Genomic DNA, 10,658 nt, shown 5'->3' on the forward strand with positions numbered 1-10,658 from the left:
TGTTAACCGCAGGATGTTTTGGTTCCTGTGTTGATATGAAAATATTGATGCTGGTACCAGCACAGGGGCCAGAGCTGCGGCCAACCTGCCCTGCAGTGCTCTACTGATGTTCAACTTCTATAAACATCCTGAACCAGCTACGTGAGCAAATATCCCTGCGGATGTGAGGTGGCATTACCTCCAAGCCCTGTGCAGAGGACAGTGTCACTCAAATCACAGTTAGCATCCAAGTGCAGCCAAGTGCAGCACCCTGGCCACAGCCTACACATCTTCAGGTGCTCCTCTCACCCACTGCATCACATCTCTTACACCTGAGCTAAAAGAGAGTATTCATGTCCCAGAACATCATAGCTGTAATCAAAGGAAAAAGAACCAAGAAGGCTGCCTGGAGTCGACGATAAACCCATGGAAGGATTTAGTAGCTGCAGCCACAGATACCTTTCTTTAATATGAATTACTCACACATTCTATAGTTGGCCTGTTTGGAGCAGGCAGTGACTTGGCCTTCCAGTCCCAAACCCTCGCTGACCACATTTGAGGATCTCTCTGACATGGCATGTATCAGCGGGGTTATATCAGCCCCACAGCACATCTGAGGAACACACAGGAGGGAAAGACAGAAGGACACCATCAGTTCTGCGCAGCAGAGATGGAGCTGGGGCTCCTCATTAGCATAAATTCTTCTATTTTCATAGGTTAACCTGCTTTGGGTGAGGGAGTCGAATGGGATATTAGATTTTTATTGAGGGAGCTTTGACGCACTCTTTTGTTGATGGCTCTCCAGGCACAGAGGACTGTGTGCTGTTGCTTTTCCCCTCTCTAACTGACTAACATGACTCATTCTTCTGGCAAACACTTCCAGAGGGTCAGCAAGAGCAGGGAAGCACCAAGGCAAAGAGGAGAAGCCCCGGAGGCAGTGATAGAACAGGCTGGCACATTCTAGGTCCTTACGATCAGCTAATATTTTAGTTAACTGAGCAATGTCTTACAAATTATCAGGATATAAAGATAGATGATTCTGTTATTCAAGATAGAAATACAACAATGGCAAAAAAGGTGTATGGGCTGATCTGAGCAAACATCTCTCAGCACAGCTGCTGGATGTGTTCTCCCCTGGCGGAGCCTCTCTGAGCAGCAGTCTGTACTGGAAATGCTGAGAGCTGCTCCCCGCAGAGTGTGTTGCTGGGCAGGCAGGACCTGCAGCCCTGTATTTGAACCTTTTCCTGCCCTGCTCATTTTGCTCTGCTGGGAACAGAGAGAAAAGTGGGGACAGATGCTGGGAATCTGAATTTCAAGTGCCTTGGGCACTCAAGGGAGCTTTCTGTGTATTATTTCCACTTCACATGAGATGTCCTTGTATCAGGTATATGATGTGAGAGAATTAATTAAAGAACAAGTGGTCTGATGCTGCAGTAGTGAGTGCCTACAGGGGCCATCTGGATGGGCACGTATCAGGCACATTTCTATGCCCCCAAGATCCCTAATGCTGCCTGGTGCCCCCACCTTGGCAGCCAAACTCCCATCCAAAGGATGAGCATCTCCCCTGATGGGAGGGCACTGGTGGTTTTCCCTTCCTGAGCATCAGTAAGAATTTCCGCAAAAAATTGGCTGCTCAGATCCAGCCCAGCTTTGCTAAAGCAGTATGTTTATTTTAAGGCACAGACTCATAAAAGATTCAGGAAGACTTACAGGAGGGGCTTCAAACTTTTTTTTTTTTTGAAATGAGAGTCTGTAGGAGGGAAGATTAAGGCAATCATATTACAATGTAGTGCCTGCAGTAGGCTGTTTGGTTGAGTAGGTCAGGTTCAGCACAAATGTAACTTCATTCCTCCCTCTTCGAATGCAGCTAAAGAGTGCAAGATCTGCTTTTCATAGAATCACCAAAGCTGGAAAAGATATCTCTTATTTATCTAGTCTGTCAGCCCAACACTACATGACCACTAAACCATGTCCCTCAGTGCCACATCTACCACTGTTTTTAAAGGTCTGACCTACCTGCACCTTCTGCTGACTCCAGCAAGGCCATGAGCTCCCGAGCAGCATGAAATCAGAGCCCTGGTTCATACCACAGCAAGCCTTCTCTTCACAGCTCTGCCAGAGGCCAACATCAGTTGCTCTATCAGATCCATATGAAGCAAAGTGTTCATCCAATTCAGCAATGAGTCCGTCTTGCACACTTCTTCAAGAAGTTTCAGGTTTTGAAGTGGTCCAAAAAACATTTATGCCCTGACCCCCCTGGGAGCTAGGGACACTGGCAAAGCAGAGCAGTTGCCAGATCCATCCCAGCATGAAGCCTCTGGCTAAGAACAGCCCCTGCTCCTCACCACTTGGAAAGCAGCATGCTTCCATCTGCCTCCCTTTCCTCCCATTGGCTCACATGGGATCCCGTCCTGCCTGCTGGGATGGCAGTAGTGAAGCTCTAAGTACTATAGCAGTAGCGCTTATTACTATGAATCTAATTTCTGATGAGAATGATCAAGCCAGCATTAGCACTGGGGCCCTTTTTGGTGATATCAATATTTCCTTCTGCAATCTGTAATGTTTAAGACGCCATGTGCTCAGCTTACAGGCTGAAAATACAAGCAGGAGTTACATTCCCCACCCGCACCCACTGCATGCAGTATTCTGATACAGATATGTACAGGGGTGCACAGTGACTCCAGTGCAGGCAGGGGAGGACCACGAGGCAGTGGCAGCTCCTCACTCACTGCCTGTGGGCAGCCACCTAGGCCTTTCTGCTGGAGAGCTGTGAGGCTGTCGGGAACACGCCTGGTGCCTGCAGTCCTGGTGAGAATCTGCATCTTGTTGCTTTCCTCTCCAACAAATTACATGTAGGTGGAACCAATTATATGTAATGCGCTTCAGCATCCTAAATGCAAAGCAATGGAGGCTAAAATATGCCCCGTATTGACGTCAACAGTATTTGAAGTGTATAGCTGAAGGCAGCACCCCTTTGATATCTGTCTATTAGTATGTTTTGCTGATGTCATGGCTTTTTTTCTTCCCATTCATTTGCTTAGAATTTTTAAAACTGTGTTTTAACTAATAATTTTCACCAGCAGAAAGAGAATTAGCAAGTAGTGGGGGAGCATAGTGGCTGTGTCAAGAATATGATGCTGCAGAAAATATTACTTGGAGCTTTCTGGGTTCAGAAATAAGCCCCAGTTGCATTCTTTGGAGGCGTGAAGCACATTGCTCATAACTGGCAGACTTTAAACTGTGTCTGTGTCTTCCTGCTTTCATGGACCTAGGTGATGGTTTTGCTTTCATAAGCACATCTACTCAAAAGGAAATGGTGTCTGAGCTGTGCAGACAAATTCATCACTGCGGCAGGCAGCAGATGGGTGCAGGGAGCCTCACTTTCCTCCCACATCACCTCCTCCTTCCCTCCCTTGGGAAGGGAAAGCCCCACATGGTCTCTGATGGGGGCTCCAGAGCCCTTCTTGTACCCACGCTGCTGTCTCCTGTTAGCCCTCAGATGCTGCCCACAGGGACATGGGCAGGGCAGGAATGCAACTCCCCACCAGAGGCACGTGCGAATGGCAGAGACATGGCTTGTGCGATGCAAGTGAGATACAGGCTGACAGCAGCTCTGCTGCACTAAACAAGTAAACAGGCGCATCTGTGATTTCACAACAAGCATGAACACTTCTCCTTTAGATGGAAAATGCTATTAATTCTGGTAAGGACAGATAGTTATATATGAGATGCTGGGCAAATTGAGCACACTCAGTAATCAGCCAGCAATCTCTTTAGCACTGGACAAGATTTACTTGTGCAGAGACAGAGAGAGAAATGCTAGGGTGAATCCAGGGCTGAGCAACACCTGCTCACAATCATGGCCAATTCTGCTCTTGAAAATACCTCCTTCCAGAGAAGTCTCAGCACAGAACTCAATGATCTGTTTATAGTACGGTCTGATGACAAAGAAAACTCAGTAACAAACGACACAAGCAACTTAAAGTCCTTCCTTAGTTTAAATTTTTATTTCTTTGGGTGAAATGACAGGTAACCTTTGAATTTCCCAGATCTCCTGTCTAACTTGTCTCAGATGTTCCAAATATTATTGTTTTTGCTGTTTTTGTTGTTTGTAACTGGTATAGGATTAAAGATGTGTATCAGGTAGACTGGCTGATATTTCACAGGTATATCTTCTCCCACAAACTGGGAGAAGAACACCTTGAGAGCAGCCCTGCGGAGAAGGTCTTGGGGGTCCTGGTGGACGAGAAGCCGGACACGAGCCAGCAGTGTGTGCTTGCAGTCCTGGAAATCAACTGTGTTCTGGGCTGCATTATAACAGGAATGGCCAGCAGGGAGAGGGAGGTGATTGTCCTCTTCTAATTCAGCTCTCATGAGGCCCCATCTGGAGTACTGTGTCCAGCCATGAGGCCCTTGCCACAAGAAGGATGTGGGGCTCTTGGAATGGGTCCAGAGGAGGGCCACTAAGATGAGTCGGGGGGGGGGGGGAAGCACCTCTATGAGGAAAGGTTGAGGGAAATGGGATTGTTTAACCTGGAGAAGAGAAGGCTCTGGGGAGACCTTACCGTGGCCTTCCAGTTCTAGAAGAGAGCATATAAACAGGAGGGTGAATGGCTGTTTATGACAGTGAATAGTGACAGGACGAGGGGGAATGGATTTAAACTGAGACAGGGGAGGCATAGGTTAGATATTAGGAGGAAGTTTTTCACACAGAGAGTGGTGACGCACTGGAACAGTGCACATACATACATGTTAATGGAAGTGTGGGACTCCTACTGATGTTTTCACTGCACGGGGAAAAATTGAGAAGAAGAATGAAGAGATTTGCCTGTCTCAGGAAGATCATGCTTTCATCAGCTGCTGATAACCTTCAGTTATACATCACATAGAATGGCTTGGGTTAAAAAGGACCACAATGATCATCTAGTTCCAACCCGCCTGCTATGTGCAGGGTAACACGTACCATCACATGTACCAAAAGAGTATTCATAGCAGCACTTATTGCTGTGGACTTGGCATAAGTGTTAGTTCTACCTGTGCTGCCTCTTCAGAAAATTTGTACCACCACCAAATATGGTGTAATTAATTACTGGAGCCCTTAATGATGTTACCTGAAATAGACTTTTCTGTATGGGTGGCAATAACATCAATCTACTCCTTGTACCATTTCCTTGAAACCTCTAACAAGTACTTTTGCCCTTCTGATAAGGGCACTACTTAAGGAGCTTGGAAACGAGGACAGAACTTGAGCACACAGGCAATTAGTTGAAAGTACATCTTATCCCTTCAAAAGCTGGTCCTATTACACAGCGCTCAGACCACTAGACTCAACCCTTGCGGGAAATACTCTAAGAGATCATTTGAGAAAATTTATTATGCAAAAACAGCATGTACTGAAGCCACTCAGGTAAAAGAATGTTCAGGTTCCTAAGAAGTTAGCAAACATCAACTTGAAGGCTGTGCCAATAACTCTTGGAAGCCTTTGTTCCTCCCGGTATACCCACGCGGTATACCCTCCTCCTCAGCATCCCACACTTCACCATCCACAGTGTTTCTGCCACTTTATCCACTGGCACCATTTTCCCCAGCTCACTGGCATGGCCAGTCCTTCTCATCTGAATCCAGGCACTTCAACCAGCCTCCTCTGCAGTTCCCAATGCTGTTCTCTGATCCCTGCTTGCAGCCCTGCTGGGGCAATTTACTCCTAGAGAATTCCAAGCAGCAGCCTGAGTCAGCTGGAAGAGTCGTGGGGTGACTGGGGAGAACGTACTGGCTCAGAGCTCAAGCCCAGCCTCTTGGGATGGTGACTCTGGTTGTAAGGGAGGAGTTATCAGTGGATATGGGGATGTAAAGCTGTACATAGGGATGTTTCTGACCATACCAGGCTCAGGGAGGAAGGAAATGGGGGCTACTAGCTTCTGAGACCTCCAGGCTGAACAAGTGTGAGGTGAGGCTCAGAAGCTGGCCCAAGCTGTGCAGCATTCAAAAGCAACATGAGTACTCTTTATACACAAGTCATGTCATCCAGCAGCATGAGCGATGGAATCCAGAAGCAAGTTCTCTGAAGTTGTTAATGCTGAAAACTGTGGTAGTTTGCCCTATTTCATGCTTGGGAATGGAGCGGAACAGTTTTAGCTCAGTTTGTTCCAAGAAGTACACCTGAATCTAATGCTGACCATGAAATAAGTTGGTCTGGAGTTAAAACTGATAAACTGTGACACAAATAAAAGCTTAATGACAGGAGGTGTCGACAGAGTGACGAAAGGCCCAACCTTGCCTGCAAGGACTGTCCCAGTCAGCAGCGACCCTCCTCAAACAAGTAGGAGGACAAAACAGACTGCACTGATGGAGATCCAGCAGTGACTATTTGCCTTGTTCCTTTGGGAAGCCTGCAAGGGATAAGCCAGCCATGAGCAAGGCAGCAGAAAGATCTGCGGAGCAGGGATCTGCAGCAGGGACTGTGGCATAAGAATCTAATTACTCAGAACGACAGTCATTCAGGGGTGACTCAGCTGGGGAACTTTCTGATGACTTAATGAAAGGCTGTTTAGTTGTTTTTTTGCTTTTTTTTCTGAAAATTTAAATAATTGCTGTTACTGACTCAGTGCTAGTGGATGTCAAGGACAAAGTGAGCATTGTGGCACCATCTTATCCAGCAGATGTATAGCTATAACTTTTGAGCATATTCCAAGCACTGCCACCTGTAGCTTAGGCTCTCATTTACACTATCACCAGGATTTTGGTGGCTTTACTATTTTGTAATGCAGAGACCATTTGAACTGAATTTTCCAATGCTGGTGGTCTGCCACGAGCTCGTTGTTTGTAGAAGGACTGTGGTGTTTCAGCTGTTTCCAGGAACCAAATTAGAAGAAAATGTTTTGTAGATGATTGTTGTGCATATTGCAGGATGTAATAGCAGAGGTCTTGGGCTCATAACAACACCACAAATCATCAATGTTTCTGAAATTTATGAGCTTCTGATTTCTCTTTCCTCATGTTCCCCAGAGAATTCTTAGAAATGAGAGTATCTGGGGATGTTTTATGCCTTCACTGATCCTGCTGTGCCCCACCACGTCTCTGGTGCATTGACTATCTTGTGCATGGGGCACCTCAAACAGACAATAACCCATGCTTGCTCCACAGGTCAACGTCTGAGCAGGACTTCCTCTGCAGCACCATATTCCAGTGCTCCTTGGGTGCCATGGAGCAGAGGCTGAAAGCCTCTCAATCTTCTGCTTTTGACATCTCTCCTGTTGGCACAGAGAAGCAAGGAGGGAAAGGAAATATCTTCATTAGCATGCCTGACTGCATTAAGTTCATCCAAGGATAAAAGGTGTGGGGGGGAGGAAGGCTCAAGGAGGCAGACGGATTGGAGACAGCAGGGGCAGAAGGGGTCAAGCTTGCTTGGAGGGGATAAGCAGAAGAAGAACAGCCTGTAACTAGCACAGCACACTCCTTTCTTGAAACCTGGAACAGGACTCAGTACTGGCAAGTCTTTACATTCCTCTGCAACCAGCAACATTTCTGCCACCAGTTAGTGGAGACGGCATCAGGGTGGTGGTCAGGCAGCACGAGCACTGGCATGGGGACATCTCCTGCAGGCACTGCAGCAGTTTCTTGGTCACACATTCATCCAGTTGTCAGCAGCACATCCCTGCTGAAAGCTCATGGGAGGCCCCTGGGGTTCAGTAAAGTGCAACTGCTGCTGACATGTGCTTGGAGAAGGAAGGAGAGGAGAGGATGGGGAGAGGGTATTGTACAGACTGCTTTCATACAACCCTTGTGAAATAAAGGAGAAGAAACTGCAGAGAACAGTAATAGCATCTGGGAAATACCAGCACCCACACAACCTCCGTTCCACTCCTAAGAGAATAGGAACAATTCTTTTTCATTTTATTCCTTATTCAAGTTAACCAGTACATCTGAGTGAGTACAGAAGTGGAGGCCTACAGTAAGTCCCCTGATGTTGCAGCTGGCCATTTCTTAATCCTTTCCATAAGTCATTCTGGCTGTATTGGAGAACAACCAGAGTTTTAATCTTCCTGCTCGTACGGGAAGGCTCTGTCCCAGACTGCCACTTCTCAGAGCACTCTTCAAATTCTGATTGCCAGCCTAAACTTAGACCTAAGTTCAAGCTCACTTACTCTTGGGCTTTCCAAAGGCAAGTATCCATCACGTACTAAGCAGAGGGCAACCTCTATGCTAATAGGGGACTCCCCAAAGAAGCAACAGCTTGACAGCCAGAGTTAATTGATTTTATCCTTGTATTCCAACTGCTTGTGTTTGCAACACTGAATATTTTCCACACATATTACTGTATGTTAGTTATAGCAGCAGACTGCACTTAAACAACAGCAGTATTTTGCCAGTATTTAAAATCCAAACTGAGAATCCAGTTATCTGTCTACTTATTTTTAGGATTTGCTCAATCCTAAATCCAACTTATCTCAAAGAGAACAAGAAATACTTGTGGGAGCTGCAAAATTCAAACTTAAGCTGCATATCAGCAGAGCTTTCAGGAAGATGGATTAGAGAGTAAATTTGTTTTATTGACCGTTTAAAATGTAACTAAATAAAGCTGCAGGAATGTGCTCTAAGAATAATCCAGCATTGGCAGAAAGACAGATTATAAGATCTACAGGCCTTTTCTGCAAGCTTTTATGATTCTTCAGAAAAGACTCCCAGTTGCTGAAAATGAAAATGGGTCTCTCAAGTGCTTGCTGATGCACTTATTGTGCCGGTGCAGTCTCAAAAGGAGTATGAAGACCTATGCTCAGGTATCAGAACAATATTTCCATTTCAGACCTCACATACTCGTCTCCTATCACTTCCAGATAAATCTGTGCTTGCTTTCGCCAAAGAAACAATGCAGAGCCAAAAAAAAAAAGTAAATTTTGGGGAGACAGATCTGCCAGCTGCAGCCAATTGTCCCTCCACAAGCTGTAGGAAGCCCCACCTCAAATTCCATCTCTTGTCCTCCCTACAGCTTTCTTGTCCCCACTTGGTTTTGGCCCTCCACCTTTGCTTTTAGGAAACATTTTCTGCCTTCCAAATGTGTTGACATTTTTCTCCTTCCCCTTCATTTTCTTCCTCTGTCTGCTAACATCCACCTTTACCTCCATCAAATCAGTCAGTGTGCACACGTGTGCGCATGTGTGCAGAAATAACATCATGTAGTTGTGTCTGAGTCCTTTCATAGACTTATAGATCAGAGAATGGGTTAGGTTGAAAGGGACCTTTCAACAGGACAAGGAGAAATGGTTTTAAGTTGAAGGAGGGAAGATTTAGGTTGGATGTCAGGGGGAAATTCTTTACAGAGAGTGGTGAGGTGCTGGAACAGGCTGCCCAGAGAGGTTGTAGATGCCCTGCCCCTAGAGGTGTTCAAGGCCAGATTGAATGGGGCCCTGGGCAGCCTGGTCTAGTATTAAATGGGGAGGTTGGTGGCCCTGCATGTGGCAGGGGGGTTGGAGATTCATGATCCTTGAGGTCCTTTCCAACCCTGGGCATTCCATGATTCTGTGACCTTCAAGCTCACCCAATTGCAACCCCCTACCATGGACAGGGATGCCTTTCACTGGATCAGGCTGCCCAAAGCTTGGCCTGGCTGTGATTGAACGCCTCCAAGGAAGGGCCAACCAAAGCCTCTTTGGACAGTCTGTGCCAGTGCCTCACCACGTTCCAATTTCTTCCTTTCATGGCAGCTCTACCTGGTCTTGGTATCCTTTGCAGGGAAAGGCCATAGCCACTCATGCCACTCCTCTTGGCATCCCAAAAGCAGATCCCTGCTGCCATAGGGAGGCCAACAGAGATGTCAGAGAGAGAGGACGTGTCTAGCAGACAGCTTGAAGTCACAGGTGAAATTCTTGCTTTTTCTGATGGGGCCAGACTGGGTGACTGTGACTCTGAGGGGTCCAAGGAGTGAAAATTCTTGAAGCTTCATTTGAACCAGGGGCATTGGTAATTCATGGAATCACAGAATCGTAGGGGCTGGAAGGGATCCCATAAGTTCTGACTCCCTGCTGAAGCAGGTTCCTACAGCAGGTTACACCAGAAAACATGCAGGTGGGTTTTGAATGCCACCAGAGGAGGAGACTCCACCACCTCTCTGGGCAGCTCTGTCACCCTCACAGCAAAGCAGGTCTTCCTTGTGTTAGCATGGAACTCCCCGTGTTCCTGTTTGTGCTCACTGCCCCACATTCTGTCGCTGGGCACTGCTGAAAAGAGCCTGGCCCCATCCAACTGCCACCCAACTCTTCAGATATTTGAAAGCACTGATGAGATCCTTTCTCAGTCTTCTCCAGGCTGAACAGCCCCAAGTCTCTCAGCCTTTCCTTGCAAGGGAGATGCCCCAGCCCCCAGTCATCTTCATGGCTCCCCGCTGGGCTCTTACCGGTCGTTCCCTGTCTTTGCGGAACTGGGCAGCCAGAAGTGGCCACGGTGCTCCCGATGTGGCCTCACCGGGGCAAAGGACAAACTCCCAGCACTGGGAGTGCCCTGCACTGCGATCGCCTTAGCAAAAGAGTGTAAGAAAAGCCGTGCCCCTGCTTTAACTGCGGGATAAAGCTTAGGAAAGCAATTTAATTGTGTGCACGCTGACTGCGAGCCACCCTCGTTGCTCTGCCAGGCGAAAGCCGAGGAGCAGCCGGCTAGGTGCCAGCGAGCGCTGCCTCCGCCCGGCC

The sequence above is a fragment of the Meleagris gallopavo genome, chromosome 1 (genome assembly GCF_000146605.3).
Source record: "Meleagris gallopavo isolate NT-WF06-2002-E0010 breed Aviagen turkey brand Nicholas breeding stock chromosome 1, Turkey_5.1, whole genome shotgun sequence".
Lineage (NCBI taxonomy): Eukaryota > Metazoa > Chordata > Aves > Galliformes > Phasianidae > Meleagris > Meleagris gallopavo.